The sequence below is a fragment of the Panthera tigris genome, chromosome X (genome assembly GCF_018350195.1).
Source record: "Panthera tigris isolate Pti1 chromosome X, P.tigris_Pti1_mat1.1, whole genome shotgun sequence".
NCBI lineage: Eukaryota > Metazoa > Chordata > Mammalia > Carnivora > Felidae > Panthera > Panthera tigris.
The window spans coordinates 64,290,274-64,311,387 of NC_056677.1; the positions used below are offsets into that span (position 1 = coordinate 64,290,274).

At 35.8% G+C, this 21,114-nt stretch overlaps 1 protein-coding gene across 4 annotated transcripts in view; it reads left to right on the forward strand.

Moving 5' to 3' along the window:
- GPR174 (G protein-coupled receptor 174) overlaps positions 1–21,114 on the forward strand; it is a 92,762-nt gene that overhangs the window by 54,591 nt on the left and 17,057 nt on the right. The gene's annotated exons all lie outside the window — the stretch shown is intronic.

Sequence of the window (21,114 nt, forward strand, 5' to 3'; positions counted from 1 at the left end):
GAGGACCTGTCTAATACTTAACTAATTTAAAAAATATCAGCATCAATATCTCATTGTGGCTCTCATTTGAATTTCCCTGATGATTAGTGATGTTGAGCATCTTCTCATGTGTCTGTTGGCCATTTGTATGTCTTCTTTGGAAAAATGTCTGTTCAGGTCCTCTGTCCTTTTAAAATCAGGTTATGTATGGTTTTATGATGTTGAGTTGTATACTTTTTAAAATATATTTTGGATATTAATGGAATATTAGATACATCATTTGCATATATCTTCTTCCATTCAGTAGGTGGTCTTTTTTTTTCCACTGTGCAAAAGCTTTTTATTTTGGTGTAATCTGAATAGTTTAATTTTGCTTTGTTTCCTTGCCAGAGGAGACATATATAGAAAAATGTTTCTATGACCAATGTAAAAGAAGTTGCTACCTATATTTTCTTCTATAAGTTTTATGATATTTACCCAAAGAAAACAAAGACACTAATTTGGAAAGGTATAGGCACCCCTCTGTTTACTAGTGCAGCACTATTTACAACAGACAAATTATGGAAGCAACCCACGTGTCCAGTGATAGATGAATGAAAAAAGAAGTGTATACACACACACACACACACACACACACACACACTGGAATATTAATCAGCCATAAAAAAGAATAATAAGATCTTGCTATTTGCAACAACATGGATGGACATAAAGATTATTATGCTAAGCAAGATAAGTCAGTCAGAGAAAGACAAATACCATGTGATTTCACTCATATATGGAATTTATGAAATAAAAAAATAAAAATACAAACAAAAACATTGTTAAATACAGAGAACAAACTAGTGGTTGCTATAGGGGACATGGATGGGGGCATGGGTGAAGTAGATAAAGGGGATTAAGGGCACACTTGTGATGAGCAATAAGTAATGTGTAGAGTTGTTGAATAACTATATCACACACTGGCAGCTAATATAGCACTGCATGTTAATTATACTTAAAACAAATCAGGAACAAAATGACTACATAGATCACTTAAACATGGAAAGAGAAAGACCTTAAACACAGTCACATTCACTTATATCTCTACCTAGGAAGTCAGGGTTTTAATAACTAACATAACTCCTTAGAGTGCTCATATTACCAGTATGTGAATATGTTCACGTTTAAGTATTTAGTATATGAGTTTATGGAAAAAATAAAGTATATGTTACTATAAAGTAACGTACCACACCTCAGTTGGAGGTATTAACAAATGAAAGTGCTGGTTGAACCTGAGTTACTGTTGTGATATAAAATTTAAACTAACTGGAGGATATTCAAGTACATTTTTATTTATTCATAGCCATAAAAGTCCCCTGTCAGGAAACAACCTCAGGCTTGAGAGAGAAAGAGAAATAATCAACTACAACTACTAGCCAAAAATAAAAAACAAAACAAAACAAGCAACAAAATAGAACATTTTTACTAATAAAAATGTTATGTATGCAAAGATATATAATTAGCTTTAATGATTTCCTCCTGGAGACATTAATCTGAATTCAGTCTTTGGCCACCACATTTAGATAGATATGCATAAAGTTATTTTATACTATGTAAAATGCTAAGAATTCATTTATTTGTAAGCACATATTTATATAGAATTTACTATAGAAACTTAGAAATATTAACTTATTAAATACTCACAGAGGTAGTCACTATTATCTCATTTCACAGATGAAGCAATTGAGACACAGAAATGCTTAACATGCCCAAAGTCACATGGCTAGTCAGTGGCAGAATCTGATGGTTTTATTGAAGCGTAATGAACATAAAATGCTATGTTAGTTCCAGATGTACAACTATTGATCCAACAATCCTATACTACTCAGTGCTCACCATAACTGTAGTCACCACATGTCACCATACAGTATCATTACAATATTATTGACTGTTTTACTTATGCTGTCCTTTTTATCTCCATGACTTACTTATTTTACAACTCCAAGTTTGTACCTCTTAATCCCTTTATTTTACCCATCTGCCCAACTACCTCCCCTCTGACAGACTGGTTCCAGATTCCCACACTCTTGTCAACCATAAATGATGCCTTATTATTTATAAAATATTTGTATGTTATGCAATAATTATATATGTATCCACACATAAATATGGCATGGAATACCAGGGCTATTTAAAAACCAGAAGTAAAATGATAAAATATTAGAGCTAAAAGAACCTTATAAATTTATTTGGTTGAACCTACACACTTCGAAGAAGAAATGAGGAAGGAGGAGAGGAAGATGGCAGCAAACATCTTAGGCTTGCCTCTTCCCAAGACCACAATTAGATAACTAGCAAATCATAATAATACCCCAGAAATAGACCTGAAGACTGACAGAACAAACTCCACAACTAAAGGGAGAAAAGAGACCACATCAAAGAAGTTAGAAAGTGTGTAGACATGGTTTAGAGGAGAAATGGATGGCAGGTGCTGCAGAGGGGAGGGAACCATGGTTGCAGAGAAGAGTGAAAGACAGGGGAGCACACAGGTGAATGCACAGGCAAATGTTTGTGCAAAGACATTGGCTTGGAAAACCCTTGAGGGTGACTTTCCTGAGATTTTGCATCCAGCCTAATTTACAGCCTGAAGTTTTAAAGGTCAGGGCTTGACTGTGACAGAGCCTTGGGGGCACTATGCTGCTTCTGAAGAGAAGGAAGACAAACAACTTGGGAGCAGACAGTGTGGAAACAGCAATCTGACAATCCGGAGAGTGCCTGGGGCACACAGTGGGGAAACTATTCACTCTTCTCAGAACATGTCCGAGAGGCTGTATTCATGGAGACACCTCACTGGGAACAAAGCTGGCTGGCACCATTTCCCTCCTGCAGCCTTCAGCATAAGCACAGAGCCAACTGCAGGAAGCAACACAGCATCCCTACTGCTGCCTTATTTACATACACCAAGCTCCATCCCCTGTGATCTGGTGAGAGTGCACTTCTCAGTAACTCTTGACTCATTCCCATCATGGCAGACCCCTCACCCAGAAGACAGGAAAACACACCCTGCATACACCATGTCTCTAGATCAGAGAGTTCTGCAAGGCCTCAGTTCTGGAGGAGGTGACGACAGGTCTCCTTTCACAAGCCGACCAGAACACACCTAGTTAAAACTCATCATATTCAGGCCAGGAATGAAACACTGCCCACAGCCCGCAAGGAAAACTTCTGCAGATGACTGGCCTAAAAGAGAGTAAAGCCAAAACACAAAAGCAAGGTGCACACAGTATACACCAGTGACATACCCTGGAGCACCAAGAGACATAACTGGTTCTAACACAGAGAAAAGGGCAGACACTTAGACAAAATGCAAAGTAAGAGGAATTTATCTCAAATGAAAGAACAAGATAAGGCCTTGGCCAGAGGTCTAAGGAAAAAAAGATATAAGTAACATGCCTGATGGAGAATTTAAAGCAACATCATGAAGATACTTCCTGAGCTTGAGAAAAGAATAGAAGATATCAGCAAGACCCTTATCACAGAGATAAGATAAATGAAAACAATTTAGAGATGAAGACTGTAATAAACAAGATTAGAAATAAACTTGATGCAATGAATAGCAGGCTGGGTAAAGGAGAGGGATTAATTAATAACTTAGAAGATAAAGTAAGAAAGTAATAAAGCTGAAGAAAGACAGAAACAAGAATTATGTAACACAAAAGTAGATTTAGGGAACTTTGTGCCACCATCAAATGTAATAACATTCATATTACAGGAATCTCAGAAGAGACAAAGAGAGAAAAGGGGGTGAAAATCTTATTAGAAGAAATACTAGCTGGAAATTTGCCTAATCTGGGGAAGGAAACAGACATCTAGATCCAGAAGGCACAGAGAACTCCCACCAAAGTCAACAAAAGCAGCCAACACCAAGACATACTGTAATTAAATTTGCAAAATATACTGCTAAAGAAAAAAAAAAGTTAAAATCAACAAGACAAAGAAGTCCCTAACTTACAAAGGAAAATCCATAAGGCTAGCTGAAGATTACTCAAAAGAAACTTGGCAAGCCAGAAAGGAGTGACATGATATAACAAATGGTTGAATGGGAAAAATCTGCACCAAGAATATTCTATCCAGCAGGGCTATCATTCAGAATAGAAGGAGAGTTAAAGAGTTTCCCAGAAAAACAAAAACAAAAGGAGTTCATAACCACTAGACCACCCTTGCAAGAAGTATTACTGGAGACTGAGTACAAAGGAGAGACCAAAAGTGAAAAAAGTGAGAAAAGATCAGAGAATATCTCTGGAAACAATAGCAAAACAAGTAATAAAGAGGAAATAAATGCATATCTATCAATAATTACTTTCAATATTAATTCATTAAACATTCCAATTAAAAGATATGGGGTCTCATAATGGAATAATAAAAAAGATCAATTTATATGCTACCTAAAAGAGACTCATTTTAGACCTAAAGACACCTTCAGAGTGAAAGTGAGGGGAATGGGGAAACATTTATCATGCAAATGATTGTCAACAGAAAGCCTGAGTAGCAATAAATATTGTGAACAGTCTAGACTTTCAAACAAAGACTGTAACAGGAAACTATATATATAATATCAATGGTACAATCCAATAAGAAGATCTAATAATTGTAAATATTTATGCCCCAAACATGAAAGCACCCAAATAAGAAACCCAATTGATAACAAACAAAGGAACTAATGGATAATAATATAATAACAACATGGGACTCAAAAATCCACTTACATCAATGGACAGATCATCTATCCAGAAAATCAACAAGGAAACAATGGCTTTTATTGACACACTGGACCAGACGCACTTAACAGATATATTCTGAACCTTCCATCCTATAAAACAACAGACTACACATTCTTTTCAAGTGCACATGGAACATTCTCAAGAATAGATCACATTTTATCCCACAAAACCAGCTTAAACAAATTCAATAAGATCAAAGTCATACCAGGTATCTTTTCTGAACACAATGCTATGAAACTAGAAGTTAACCACAAGAAAAAAAATCAAGAAAGATCGCAAATACTTGGAGAATGAATAATATGCTACTAAATAACAAATGGATCACCAGGATATAATAGAAGAAAGAAAAAAGTGAATGGGAAAAATGAGAATGGAAAACACAGTGGTCCAAAACTTTTGGGAAGCAACAAAAATGATCATAAAAGAGAAATATATAGCAAGACAGGCCTATCTCAAGACGCAAGAAAAATCTCAAATAAAGAACCAAATGTAACATCTAAAGGAGCTATAAAAAAGAACAAATGAAACCTAGAGCCAGCAGGAGGAAATAATAAAGTTAGAGCAGAAATAAGTGACATAGAAACAAACAAACAAAAAACAAGAAAGAAGATCAATGAATCCAGGTGATGGTTCATCGGAAAAATTAATAAAATTGATAAACCTCTAGCCAGACTTATCTATCAAAAACAAAAGAGAAATGACCCAAATAAATAAGATTACAAATAAGAGATGAGAAATGGCAACGAAACCCAAAGAAATACAAACACTTATAGGAGAACATTATGAAAAACTATATGCCAAAAATTGGTCAGACTGGAAGAAATGGATAAATTCCTAGAAATATATAAACTACCAAATCTAGACAGGAAGAAGCAGAAAACTGGAAAAGTCCAATAACCAGCAAAGAAATTGAAGCAGTATTCAAAAACTCCAATGAACAAAAGTCCATGACCAAATGTGTTCGCAGGTAAATTCTGCCAACCATTGAAAGAAGAGTTAATACCTATTCTTTTCAAACTATTTCCAAAAAAATAAATGGAATGAAAGCTTCCAAATTCATTCTAGGAGTCCAGCATTACCCTGACACCAAAACCAAGTAAAAACTCTACTAAAAAAAAAGTCAATATCCTCAAAGAACATGGATGCAAAAAGCCTCGATAAAATACTAGCAAATAGAATCCAACAACAGGTTAAAAAATCATTAAGCACAATCACTTGGGATTTATTCCTGGGTTGCAACTGTGGCTCAATATCACAAGTAAATAAATGTGATACAACACATTAATGAAAGAAGGGATAAGAATCATATCATTTCAATTGATACAGAAAAAGCACTTGACAAAATGCAACATCCATTCATGATAAAAACCTAAACAAAGCAGGTTTACATGGAAAATACCTCAACAAAATAAAGGCCTTATATGAAAACTCTACAGCTAATGTAATCCTCAATGGGGACAAACTGAGAGCTTTTCCTCTATGGCCAGGAACAGAGAAAGGATGACTATTCACACCACTTTTATTTAACATAGTACTGGGAGTTCTAGCCACAGCAATCACACAACGAAAAGAAAGAAAAGGCATACAAATCAGCAGGGAAGAAGTAAAATGTTCACTATTTTCAGATGATATGACATAGAAAACCTAAAAGACTCCACCATAAAACTTCTAGAAATGATAAACGGATTCAGTAAACTTGCAAGATATAAAATTAATGCATAGAAACCTTACATTTCTATACACCAATAATGAAGCAACAGGAAGAGAAATTCTGGAATCAGTCCCATTTAGAATTGCACAAAACCAATAAGATACCTAGGAATAACCATAACCAAAGAGGTGAAAGAGGTGTACTCTGAAAACTATAAAACACTCACGAAAGAAATTGAAGACAACACAAAGAAAAGGAAAGACATTCCATACTCATGGATTGGAATAACAAATATTGTCAGAAATTTTTATACTACCCAATGCAATCTACACATTTAATGTAAACTCTATGAAAATACCATTTCTCACAGAGCTACAACAAATAATCCTAAAATTGTAGGAACCACAAAAGATCCCAGATAGCCAAAGCAATCTTGAAAAAGCAAAGCAAAGCTGGAGACACCACAATTCCAGACTTGAAGTTATATTACAAAGCTGTAGTGATGAAATAGTATTGCACTGCCTCAGAATAAGACACATAGATCAATGGAACAGAATAGAAACCCCAGAAATGGACCCACAACTCTACGGTCAACTAATATTTGACAAAACAGAAGAGACTATCCAATGGAAAAAAAGACAGTTTCTTCAACAAATGGTGTTGGAAGAACTGAGCAGCAACATGCAGTAAAATTACACTAGACCACTTTTTTAACCATACACAAAAATAAATTCAAAATGGATGAAATACCTAAACGTGAGACAGGAAACCATCAAAGTCCTAAGGCAGAACACAGGCAGCAACATTTTTGACATTGGCCATGGCACCTTGTTATTAGATACTTCTCCTGAGCCAAGGGAAACAAAAGCAAAAATGAACTATTGGCAATTCATCAAGATAAAAAAAAAAGCCTCTGCACAGTAAAGGAAACAATCAACAAAATAAAAGCAAACTCTAGCAATGGGAGAAGATATTTGCAAATGACCTGATAAAGGGTTGGTATCCAAAATTTATAAAGAACTTAGTAAACCCAAAAACAAACAGCCCAGTTAGCAGCAAAAGACATGAACAGTCATTTTTCCAAAGAAGACATACAGATGAACAAGAGATGTAAGAAAACATCATTAACATCACTGATTATCAGGGAAATACAAATAAATAAAAATTATAATGAGATATCACCTCACAGCTGTCAGAATAGCTAAAATCAAGAACACAAGAAACACCAGGTATTGGTAAGGTTGTGGAAAAAGGGATACCCTCTTGCATTGTTCGTGGGAATTCAAATGGGTGCAGCACATCTGGAAAACAGTATGACGTTTCCTCAAAAAGTTAAAAATGGAACTATCCTATTATCCAGTAATTGCAGCATTGAGTATTTACCCAAAGGATACCAAAATACAAATTCAAAGGGAGACATGCTCCCAGATGTTTATAGCAACAGTAACTACATTAGCCAAATTATAGAAACAGCCCAAGTAACCATCGACTGATGAGTGGATAAAGAAGAGGTGAGATACACTCATACACACAGACACACACTCACACACACACACACACACACACACACACACACAACCACACACTGGAATACTGGCCATAAAAAAGAAATCTTGCCAAGTTGGACACTTAACTGACTGAGTCACTCAGGCGGCCCCCAGATGGAACAACTCTTAACTTCCAAACGACAGAGACAAGGTAGCTATATTTTAACAAGATCGCAAGAGAAACAAATCCAAGAGCTTTCAAATATGAGAGTCTTCCTTGAGTTATAAAGGGCAATTTCAATATCAATACAGTCCTTTTCTTAAGTTCCATATCAAAACTAGGTCCTTGTAGGGTTTCTCTGTGCTTTCCTATCTCCATTGCCTGGGTTCTTGAGTTCTCCATCTGCCTAAAGTGATATATTCCCATCTTTACCTATTGAAATCCTGCCTATCTGCCAAGGCCACTCTTCAAAAAAAATCTCAACTTCCTCATGAAAGCTTTCATTATCTTCTGCCTGATTATGATTATATTCACCTGTGAACTCCTATAGCACTTTGTATTAGAAATATGCTTTCTTATTCATTCCACAAAATTGTGAGCTCATTACCAACAAACACTATTTTTTTATTGATGTATATGACCCTTTACCCCTAAAGTGCCTGGCTACTTTGCGTGTAGTAGGAACTCACTTTGATTCAACCATGTTTATTGAACATCTAGACCAGAGCTTAATACAATGGGAGATAATCCCTTTATGTCTCATATATGGTATGCTATTTTACAAACAATTTGCATATAGCCTCATATTGTTGACTACTGTTTAACTTGTGGTTCATAGTGGGTCTCAAGTCTTTATTTATACATCATTAAAATATAAGAGAAAGCAGTACATTACTTTTGATAGATATTATAAAACACTGAGCAGTTTAGAATTTACATGTAGCCAACTATCTAGCTATCAGTGTCTCCTATTTTTACCATTCGGGTGTATGTATCCTAAATTTTGGTTTGAATTACAGGTCACCATTTCACTGAGTTTTATTTTAAATATTGTATTTGAAATTATTCACTTTATAAATGTGATGAAAAAATCGCAAGTTATGTTACAGTGGGAAAACTGTGTGTACTTCCTGTTCTCAGTGCTGACATGGCTTTGGGGATTTTCCTCCACTCTTCTAGATGCTCATCTGGAGTTTCAGACCAGACATTAGAATTTGGACAAAAAGAGAATTTTTATTAAGGAAAGTTAAAAGCTTCCAAGTTTATATAAAATAAACTAAGATCCAAGGTAACCAAGTCCTTCTGGCTGTTTTCACCTTTTTGCAGTCCTTTTCTTGCAATTTTCTCTTTGAGAGTGTTTCGTATCCACTGCTTCACAGGATTAATAGGCTGCAAAAGTGGAGGAATAATGCAACTTTATGAGGTCTGGTAAAAAGAGCAAGAGTGGAGTGGAAAATTAAACCGGTCTCCAGGGCCTCACTCCAGAGTTGGCTTTCATTTTGGGTGTAGGTGGCTACCTAATATGGTGTGATTTCCAGAGCTGCCAAAAAGTGCTTCTTTAAGAAAAAAGAAACTACAAATTCTTTCCTATTTGTTGGCTGGGGCCTCCTTCTTAACAATAAGACATATTCCTTATTGAGGACACATAGACTTGGAATACCAGACTTCCACCTTTAAAGATGGAGTCCAGGAACTTAAAACTGGCAGCTTTTCCTGAGGAATATCAGTACCCTAAACAAACTCAGTCTTTCCATATCATGCGTAATGGACAATAGAGTTCTTTTTGTTGTTGTTGTTGTTGTTGTTGTTTGTTTGTTTGTTTTTTGTTGTTTTTTTTTTTTTGCATTGTGCTTTTCAGCTCAGTTAGTGTATCAGCTTTTTTGTTCTTGATGCTTAGTACTTTTTCCTCCATAGTTAGTTGTATCTTACTTATATCTTAAGGCCATTTTTTCTGCACTACATTATTCAAAATCTATACACTTTGTTTTAAAGAAGAAAAGGATATTATGGAAGCTTCTCAGCAGATATTTGAGGTCTTTAGAAACTGCATAAAATCCTGTTAAAAATAATTTAAATTTTAAGATTTTAAATATTAAAATGCAAGTGACAAACAGAAGAGATTGTCTAGCTTTCAGTGATTACCTTAAAATATACCCATGTAGCTCTCAATATTTACTCTAAAAAACTGTCTATGGGACATTTGATATCCCAGTGAGAGGGCAATTAATCTAAAATATGGGATCTCATTTTTGGATTTTAATGACAAATGCTAGATCCTGTCCTTAGATAATACTTTCATATGGAACCACGAAAGACCGAGAATAGGCAAAGTAATCTTGAAAAAGGATAATAAAGCTAGAGACATCACAATTCTGGACTTCAAGTTATATTACAAAGCTGTAATAACCGAAATAGTATGGTACTAGCACAAAAATAGATGCATACATCAATAGAACAGAATAGAAAATCCATAAATAAATACAAAATTGTATTGTCAAACAAAAGACCCAGAATAGGCAAAGCAATCTTGAAAAAGAATAATAAAGCTGGAGACATCACAATTCTGGACTTCAAGTTATATTACAAAGCTGTAATAATCGAAATAGTATGGTACTAGCACAAAAATAGATGCATACATCAATAGAACAGAATAGAAAATCCATAAATAAATACAAAATTGTATTGTCAAACAGTCTTTGACAAAGGAGGAAATAATATCCAATGGGAAAAAACTTCTGCAGGGGCACATGGGTGGCTCAGTCAGTTTAGCGTCTGACTTGATTTCAGCTTAGGTCATGATCTCAAGGTTTGTGGAACCAAGCCCCATGTAGGGTTCTGCGCTGACAGTGACAGAGCCTACTGTAAGGATTCTCTCTCTTCCTATCTCTATTTTCCCCTTCTCATGCTGTCTCTCTCAAAATAAATAAATAAACTTAAAAAAATAAAAAGCTTCTGCAGAGTGAAGGAACGGATCATTAAAACTAAAAGGCAAAATGCAGAATGGGATAAGATATTTACAAATGACATATGCTATTAATTATTGGCATCAAATATATATAAAGAACTGATAAAACACAACATCAAAAAACAAATAATCCAATTAAAAAGTGGGCAGAAGACATGAATAGACATTTTTCCAAAGAAGACAAACAGATGGCCAACAGACTTATGAAAGATTCTCATTACCTTTTATGGTAAGGGAAATGAAAATCAAAACTATAATGAGATATCACCTCACATTTTTTAGAAAAGCTAAAATCAACAACAGAAGAAAAATGGGTGTTTGTGAGGAAAACAGTATGGAGTTTGTTCAGAAACTTAAAAACAAAACTACCCTATGATCTAGCAATTGTACTAATGGGTCTTTGCCAAACGAATACAAAAACATTAATTCAAAAGGATATATGCACTCCTCTGTTTATAGCAGCATTGTCTACAATAGCCAAAATATGGAAGCAGATGAAATGTCCTTCAATTGATGAACGGACAAACACTCTCTCTCTCTCTCTCTCTCTCTCTCTCTCTCTCTCACACACACACACACACACACACACACACACACACACACTGGAATATTATTCAGCCATAAAAAACCTGAAATCTTGCCATTTGCAACAACATGGATGGAGCTAGAGAGTATAATGGCAGCCAAAGTTATACAGGGTTAAGACAAATACCATATGAATTCACTCACATGTGGAATTTAAGAAATAAAACAAATAAGCAAAGAGCAAAAAGGGGGGGGGGAGAGGGAGAGAGAGAGAGAAAGACAATTAAGAAACAGACTCTTAACTATAGAGAGCAAACTGAAGGTTACCAGAGGAGAGCTGGGTGGGTTAAATAGGTGGTGGGGATTAAGGAATGCATTTGTTGTGATGAATACAGGGTGATATATGGAATTATGGAATCACAATATTGTACACCTAGAATTAATAAAACACTGTATGTTAACTTACTGGAATTAAAATATTAACTTATAAAAATTGGAAAGATATTTGTATTAATGGATTATAAATTAATATTGTCAAGGTGTTCATAGTACCCAAAGGAATATGCAGATTCAATGCAACCTCTATAAATATTCCAAAGTCACTTTTCACAGAACTAGAACAAATAATCCTAAAATTTGTATGAAACCTAAAATTTGTATGAAAAGACCCTCAATAGCCAAAACAATCTGGAAAAAGATAAACAAAGCTGGAAATATCACACATCCTGATTTAAATTTGTTTAATGTTTATTTATTTTTGAGATAGAACATGAGCAGGGGAGGGGCAGAGAGAGAGGGAAACACATAATCTGAAACAGGCCCCAGGCTCCAGCAGTCCGCACAGAGACCAACGTGTGGGTCAATGTCATGGACCACAAGATCATGACCTGAGCTGAAGTCAGATGCTCAACTGACTGAGTCACCCAGGCATCCCTCACACTTCCTGGTTTAAAAACAAGATACAACGCTATAAAAATAAAAGTAGTATGATATTGGCATAAAGACAGGCACAAAGATCAAGGGAACATAATTGAGAGACCAGTATTAAACCCACATATACATGAACAATCAATTTGTGACAAAGAGGCCAAGAACATACAATGGAGAAAGGAAATTTTCTTCAATAAATGACACAGGGAAAGCTGGACACCCACATACAAAAGAATGATTTTAGATCACTATCTTACATCATACACAAAAGAATTAACTCAAAATGGATTAGATAATTGAATGTGAGCCCTGAGACCATGAAGTTCCCAAAGGAAAACATAGGTGGTAATTTCCTTTACATTGGTCTTAGTGTTATTGTTTTTGTGGTTTGGACTGCACAGACAAGCAAAATGAAAGCAAAAATAAACAAATGGGACTACATCAAACTAAAAAGCTTCCACACAATGAAATAAACCATAATTAAAACAAAAATCTGACCTACTGAATGGGGGAATATTTTTGAAAATTATATATCTGACAAGGGATTAGTATCCACAATATATAAGGAATTCATACAGCCCAACAACAACAATGAATACAATTGAAAATGGCACAGGATCTGAATAGATATTCTTCCAAGAAAACATATAGATAACCAACAGGAGCAGGAAAACGTGTTCAAAATCACTAATTATTAGGAAAATGGAAATAAATACTGCAATGACATAGCACTACACACCAGTTAGAACACTTCTTATCAAAAAGACAAAACAACAAATGTTGGAGATCATATGAAGCTGAGGGAACACTCATGCACTGTTGGTGGGAATTTAAATTAGTGCAGCAACTCTAGAAGGCTGGAGCATGGATTAATCTTCAAAAAGTTAAAAATAGAAATATCTTATGATTCAAGTATTTCACTTCTGGATAATTATCCAAAAAATACAAAAAATGCTGATTCAACATCTCTCATCATCAAAGAAATACAATTTAAAACTACAATGAGATATCACCTCACACCAGTCAGAATGGCTAAAACTAACAACACAGAAAACAACAGGTGTCCATGAGAATGTGGAGAAAGGGTTGGTGGAAATGCAAACTGGTACAGCTACTGTGGAAAATAGTATGAAGTTTCCTGAAAAACTTAAAACTGGAACTATCGTATGATCCAGCAGTTGCACAGAATACCAAAATACTAATTTGAAGGGAGACATATATCTGGGTCTTTATAGCAGCATTATCTACAATAGCCAAATTATGGAAACAGCCCAAGTATCCATCGACTGATGAATGGATAAATAAGAGGTGAGACACACACACACACACACACACACACACACACACACACACACAATGGAATATTACTCAGCCATAAAAAGAATGAAATCTTGCCATTTGCAATGACATAGATGGAATTAGAGAGTGTTGCGCTAAGTAAGGTAAGTCAGAGAAACAAAAATACCATGTGGTTTCAATCATATATGGAATTAAAAAACAAAAGAAAGGAGCAAAGGGAAAAGAGAGAGGAAAATCAAGAAACAGACTTTTAACTATAGAGAGCAAACCAATGGTTACCAGAGGGAAGTGAGGTGGGAGCATGGGTTCCACAGGCGATGGGGATTAAGGAGTGCAGTTTTTTGTAATGAGCACCAGGTGTTGTATGAAAATGGTGAATCACTATATATTGTACACTTGAAACAAGCATTACACTGAATGTTAACTAACCAGAATTTAAATAAAAACTTTAAAAAAAAGCATATTTAGAGACCCCTCAATAAATAAATAAGAGCTCAAATAAATTGATTTGCCCACTGTTTCACAGACATCCAATGACAGATATGGAAACAAGAGTTCAAGACTTCTCACCCTTAGTCTAATATGATTTTCATTAAACTAAAGTTGCCTTTGCTATGACTAATTTAAAGAAATTCATCACAATTTACATTTTCAAATCAATGTTACCTTCAAATGGTCATTTTGCTAAGCTATATGCTTACCCTAGTGAAGCTGTGTTTTATGAAATATTCTCATAACTTATACTGTGAAATTACCTTTGAGACTGGATTGAGTCACTCATTATTTATTTTGAGAGAGACAGCATGAGAAGGGGAAAATAGAGATAGGAAGAGAGAGAATCCTTACAGTAGGCTCTGTCACTGTCAGCGCAGAACCCTACATGGGGCTTGGTTCCACAAACCTTGAGATCATGACCTAAGCTGAAATCAAGTCAGACGCTAAACTGACTGAGCCACCCATGTGCCCCTGCAGAAGTTTTTTCCCATTGGATATTATTTCCTCCTTTGTCAAAGACTGTTTGACAATACAATTTTGTATTTATTTATGGATTTTCTATTCTGTTCTATTGATGTATGCATCTATTTTTGTGCTAGTACCATACTATTTCGATTATTACAGCTTTGTAATATAACTTGAAGTCCAGAATTGTGATGTCTCCAGCTTTATTATTCTTTTTCAAGATTGCTTTGCCTATTCTGGGTCTTTTGTTTGACAATACAATTTTGTATTTATTTATGGATTTTCTATTCTGTTCTATTGATGTATGCATCTATTTTTGTGCTAGTACCATACTATTTCGGTTATTACAGCTTTGTAATATAACTTGAAGTCCAGAATTGTGATGTCTCTAGCTTTATTATCCTTTTTCAAGATTACTTTGCCTATTCTCGGTCTTTCGTGGTTCCATATGAAAGTATTATCTAAGGACAGGATCTAGCATTTGTCATTAAAATCCAAAAATGAGATCCCATATTTTAGATTAATTGCCCTCTCACTGGGATATCAAATGTCCCATAGACAGTTTTTTAGAGTAAATATTGAGAGCTACATGGGTATATTTTAAGGTAATCACTGAAAGCTAGACAATCTCTTCTGTTTGTCACTTGCATTTTAATATTTAAAATCTTAAAATTTAAATTATTTTAACAGGATTTTATGCAGTTTCTAAAGACCTCAAATATCTGCTGAGAAGCTTCCATAATATCCTTTTCTTCTTTAAAACAAAGTGTATAGATTTTGAATAATGTAGTGCAGAAAAAATGGCCTTAAGATATAAGTAAGATACAACTAACTATGGAGGAAAAAGTACTAAGCATCAAGAACAAAAAAGCTGATACACTAACTGAGCTGAAAAGCACAATGCAAAAAAAAAAAAACAACAAAAAACAAACAAACAAACAACAACAACAACAACAACAACAAAAAGAACTCTATTGTCCATTACGCATGATATGGAAAGACTGAGTTTGTTTAGGGTACTGATATTCCTCAGGAAAAGCTGCCAGTTTTAAGTTCCTGGACTCCATCTTTAAAGGTGGAAGTCTGGTATTCCAAGTCTATGTGTCCTCAATAAGGAATATGTCTTATTGTTAAGAAGGAGGCCCCAGCCAACAAATAGGAAAGAATTTGTAGTTTCTTTTTTCTTAAAGAAGCACTTTTTGGCAGCTCTGGAAATCACACCATATTAGGTAGCCACCTACACCCAAAATGAAAGCCAACTCTGGAGTGAGGCCCTGGAGACCGGTTTAATTTTCCACTCCACTCTTGCTCTTTTTACCAGACCTCATAAAGTTGCATTATTCCTCCACTTTTGCAGCCTATTAATCCTGTGAAGCAGTGGATACGAAACACTCTCAAAGAGAAAATTGCAAGAAAAGGACTGCAAAAAGGTGAAAACAGCCAGAAGGACTTGGTTACCTTGGATCTTAGTTTATTTTATATAAACTTGGAAGCTTTTAACTTTCCTTAATAAAAATTCTCTTTTTGTCCAAATTCTAATGTCTGGTCTGAAACTCCAGATGAGCATCTAGAAGAGTGGAGGAAAATCCCCAAAGCCATGTCAGCACTGAGAACAGGAAGTACACACAGTTTTCCCACTGTAACATAACTTGCGATTTTTTCATCACATTTATAAAGTGAATAATTTCAAATACAATATTTAAAATAAAACTCAGTGAAATGGTGACCTGTAATTCAAACCAAAATTTAGGATACATACACCCGAATGGTAAAAATAGGAGACACTGATAGCTAGATAGTTGGCTACATGTAAATTCTAAACTGCTCAGTGTTTTATAATATCTATCAAAAGTAATGTACTGCTTTCTCTTATATTTTAATGATGTATAAATAAAGACTTGAGACCCACTATGAACCACAAGTTAAACAGTAGTCAACAATATGAGGCTATATGCAAATTGTTTGTAAAATAGCATACCATATATGAGACATAAAGGGATTATCTCCCATTGTATTAAGCTCTGGTCTAGATGTTCAATAAACATGGTTGAATCAAAGTGAGTTCCTACTACACGCAAAGTAGCCAGGCACTTTAGGGGTAAAGGGTCATATACATCAATAAAAAAATAGTGTTTGTTGGTAATGAGCTCACAATTTTGTGGAATGAATAAGAAAGCATATTTCTAATACAAAGTGCTATAGGAGTTCACAGGTGAATATAATCATAATCAGGCAGAAGATAATGAAAGCTTTCATGAGGAAGTTGAGATTTTTTTTGAAGAGTGGCCTTGGCAGATAGGCAGGATTTCAATAGGTAAAGATGGGAATATATCACTTTAGGCAGATGGAGAACTCAAGAACCCAGGCAATGGAGATAGGAAAGCACAGAGAAACCCTACAAGGACCTAGTTTTGATATGGAACTTAAGAAAAGGACTGTATTGATATTGAAATTGCCCTTTATAACTCAAGGAAGACTCTCATATTTGAAAGCTCTTGGATTTGTTTCTCTTGCGATCTTGTTAAAATATAGCTACCTTGTCTCTGTCGTTTGGAAGTTAAGAGTTGTTCCATCTGGGGGCCGCCTGAGTGGCTCAGTCGGTTAAATGTCCAACTTCAGCTCAGATCATAATCTCAGGGTTCTTGAGTTTTACCCCACGTCAGGCCGTCGTCTGTGCTCAGCTGTCAGCAGAGTCTGGAGTCTGCTTCAAATTCTGTGTCTCCCTCTCTGTCTGGCCCTCCTCCACTTGCTCTCAAAAATAAATAAACATTAAAAATAGAATTAAAAAAATAAAGTTCCATATGGAAATATCCATTTTTTTCAATGTATGAAACTTATTGTCAAATTGGTTTCCATACAACACCCAGTGCTCATCCCAAAAGGTGCCCTCCTCAATATCCATCACCCACCCTCCCCTCCCTCCCACCCCCCATCAACTCTCAGTTTGTTCTCAGTTTTTAACAGTCTCTTATGCTTTGGTTCTCTCCCACTCTAACCTCTTTTTTTTTCCTTCCCCTCCCCCATGGGTTTCTGTTAAGTTTCTCAGGATCCACATGAGAGTGAAAACATATGGTTTCTGTCTTTCTCTGTATGGCTTATTTCACTTAGCATCACACTCTCCAGTTCCATCCACGTTGCTACAAAGGGCCATATTTCATTCTTTCTCATTGCCACGTAGTACTCCATTGTGTATATAAACCACAATTTCTTTATCCATTCATCAGTTGATGGACATTTAGGCTCTTTCCATAATTTGGCTATTGTTGAGAGTGCTGCTGTAAACATTGGGGTAACAGTGCCCTTATGCATCAGTACTCCTGTATCCCTTGGGTAAATTCCTAGCAGTGCTATTGCTGGGTCATAGGGTAGGTCTATTTTTAATTTTCTGAGGAACCTCCGCACTGTTTTCCAGAGTGGCTGCACCAATTTGCATTCCCACCAACAGTGCAAGAGGGTTCCCATTTCTCCACATCCTCTCCAACATTGATAGTCTCCTGATTTGTTCATTTTGGCCACTCTGACTGGCGTGAGGTGATATCTGAGTGTGGTTTTGATTTGTATTTCCCTGATAAGGAGCGACGTTAAGCATCTTTTCATGTGCCTGTTGGCCATCCGGATGTCTTCTTTAGAGAAGTGTCTATTCATGTTTTCTGCCCATTTCTTCACTGGATTATTTGTTTTTCGGGTGTGGAGTTTGGTGAGCTCTTTATAGATTTTGGATACTAGGCCCTTCTCCGATATGTCATTTGCAAATATCTTTTCCCATTCCATTGGTTGCCTTTTAGGTTTGTTGGTTGTTTCCTTTGCTGTGCAGAAGCTTTTTATCTTCATAAGGTCGCAGTAATTAATTTTTGCTCTTAATTCCCTTGCCTTTGGGGATGTGTTGAGTAAGAGATTGCTACTGCTGAGGTCATAGAGGTTTTTCCTGCTTTCTTCTCTAGGGTTTTGATGGTTTCTTGTCTCACATTCAGGCCCTTTATCCATTTTGAGTTTATTTTTGTGAATGGTGTGAGAAAGTGGTCTAGTTTCAACCTTCTGCATATTGCTGTCCAATTCTCCCAGCACCATTTGTTAAAGAGGCTGTCTTTTTTCCATTGGATGTTCTTTCCTGCTGTGTCATAGATTAGTTGGCCATACGTTTGTGTGTCTAGTTCTGGGGTTTCTTTCTATTCCATTGGTCTTTGTGTCTGTTGTGCCAATACCATGCTGTCTTGATGATTACAGCTTTGTAGTAGAGGCTGATGTCTGGGATTGTGATGCCTCCTGCTTCGGTCATCTTCTTCAACATTACTTTGGCTATTTGGGGCCTTTTGTGGTTCCATATGAATTTTAAGATTGCTTGTCCTAGTTTCAAGAAGAATGCTGGTGCAATTTTGATTGGGATTGCATTGAATGTGTAGATAGCTTTGGGTAGTATTGACATTTTGACAATGTTTATTCTTCCAATCCATGAGCAGGGAATATCTTTCCATTTCTTTATATCTTCTCCAATTTCCTTCATAAGCTTTCTATAGTTTTCAGCATACAGATCTTTTACATCTTTGGTTAGATTTATTCCTAGGTATTTTATGCTTCTTGGTGCAATTGTTAATGGGATCAGTTTCTTTATTTGTCTTTCGGTTGCTTCATTGTTAGTGTACAAGCATGCAACTGATTTCTGTACATTGATTTTGTATCCTGCAACTTTGCAAAATTCATGTATCAGTTCTAGCAGACTTTTGATGGAGCCTCTCGGATTTTCCATGTATAATATCATGTCATCTGCAAAAAGTGAAAGCTTGACTTCATCTTTGCCAATTTTGATGCCTTTGATTTCCTTTTGTTGTCTGATTGCTGATGCCAGAACTTCCAACACTATGTTAAACAACAGCGGTGAGGGTGGGCATCCCTGTCGTGTTCCTGATCTCAGGGAAAAAGCTCTCAGTTTTTCCCCATTGAGGATGATGTTAGCTGTGGGCTTTTCATAAATGGCTTTTATGATCTTTAAGTATGTTGCTTCTATCCCGACTTTCTCAAGGGTTTTTATTAAGAAAGGGTGCTGAATTTTGTCAAAGGCCTTTTCTGCATCGATTGACAGGATCATATGGTTCTTATCTTTTCTTTTATTAATGTGATGTGTCATGTTGATTGGTTTGTGAATGTTGAACCAGCCCTGCATCCCAGGAATGAATCCCACTTGATCATGGTGAATCATTCTTTTTATATGCTGTTGAATTCGATTTGCTCATATCTTATTGAGAATTTTGGCATCCATATTCATCAGGGATATTGGCCTGTAGTTCTCTTTTTTTAACTGGGTCTCTATCTGGTTTAGGAATCAAAGGAATACTGGCTTCCTAGAATGAGTCTGGAAGTTTTCCTTCCCTTTCTATTTCTTGGAATAGCTTGAGAAGGATAGGTATTATCTCTGCTTTAAACGTCTGGTAGAATTCCCTGGGAAGCCATCTGGTCCTGGACTCTTATTTGTTGGGAGATTTTTGATAACCGATTCAATTTCTTCGCTGGTTATGGGTCTGTTCAAGGTTTTTATTTCCTCCTGATTGAGTTTTGGAAGAGTGTAGGTATTTAGGAATTTGTCCATTTCTTCCAGGTTGTCCAATTTGTTGGCATATAATTTTTCATAGTATTCCCTGATAATTGTTTGTATCTCTGAGGGATTGGTTGTCATAATTCCATTTTCATTCATGAATTTATCTATTTGCGTCATCTCCCTTTTCTTTTTGAGAAGCCTGGCTAGAGGTTTGTCAATTTTGTTTATTTTTTCAAAAAACCAACTCTTGGTTTTGTTGGTCTGCTCTACCGTTTTTTTAGATTCTATATTGTTTATTTCTGCTCTGATCTTTATTATTTCTCTTCTTCTGCTGGGTTCAGGCTGCCTTTGCTGCTCTGCTTCTATTTCCTTTAGGTGTGCTGTTAGATTTTGTATTTGGGATTTTTCTTGTTTCTTGAGATCGGCCTGGATTGCAATGTATTTTCCTCTCAGGACTGCCTTCGCTGCGTCCCAAAGCATTTGGATTGTTGTTTTTTCATTTTCGTTTGTTTCCATATATTTTTTAATTTCTTCTTTAATTGCCTGGTTGACCCACTCTTTCTTTAGTAGGGTGTTCTTTAACCTCCATGCTTTTGGAGGTTTTCCAGACTTTTTCCTGTGGTTGATTTCAAGCTTCCATAGCATTGTGGTCTGAAAGTATGCATGGTATAATTTCAATTCTTGTATACTTATGAAGGGCTGTTTTGTGACCCAGTATATGATCTATCTTGGAGAATGTTCCATGTGCACTCGAGAAGAAAGTATATTCTGTTGCTTTGGTGTGCAGAGTTCTACATATATCTGTCAAGTCCAATGATCCAATGTATCATTCAAGGCCCTTGTTTCTTTATTGACCGTGTGTGTAGATGATCTATCCATTTCTGTAAGTGGGGTGTTAAAGTCCCCTGCAATGACCACATTCTTATCAATAAGGTTGCTTATGTTTATGAGTATTTGTTTTATATATTTGGAGGCTCCCGTATTCGGCACATAGACATTTATAACTTTTAGCTCTTCCTGATGG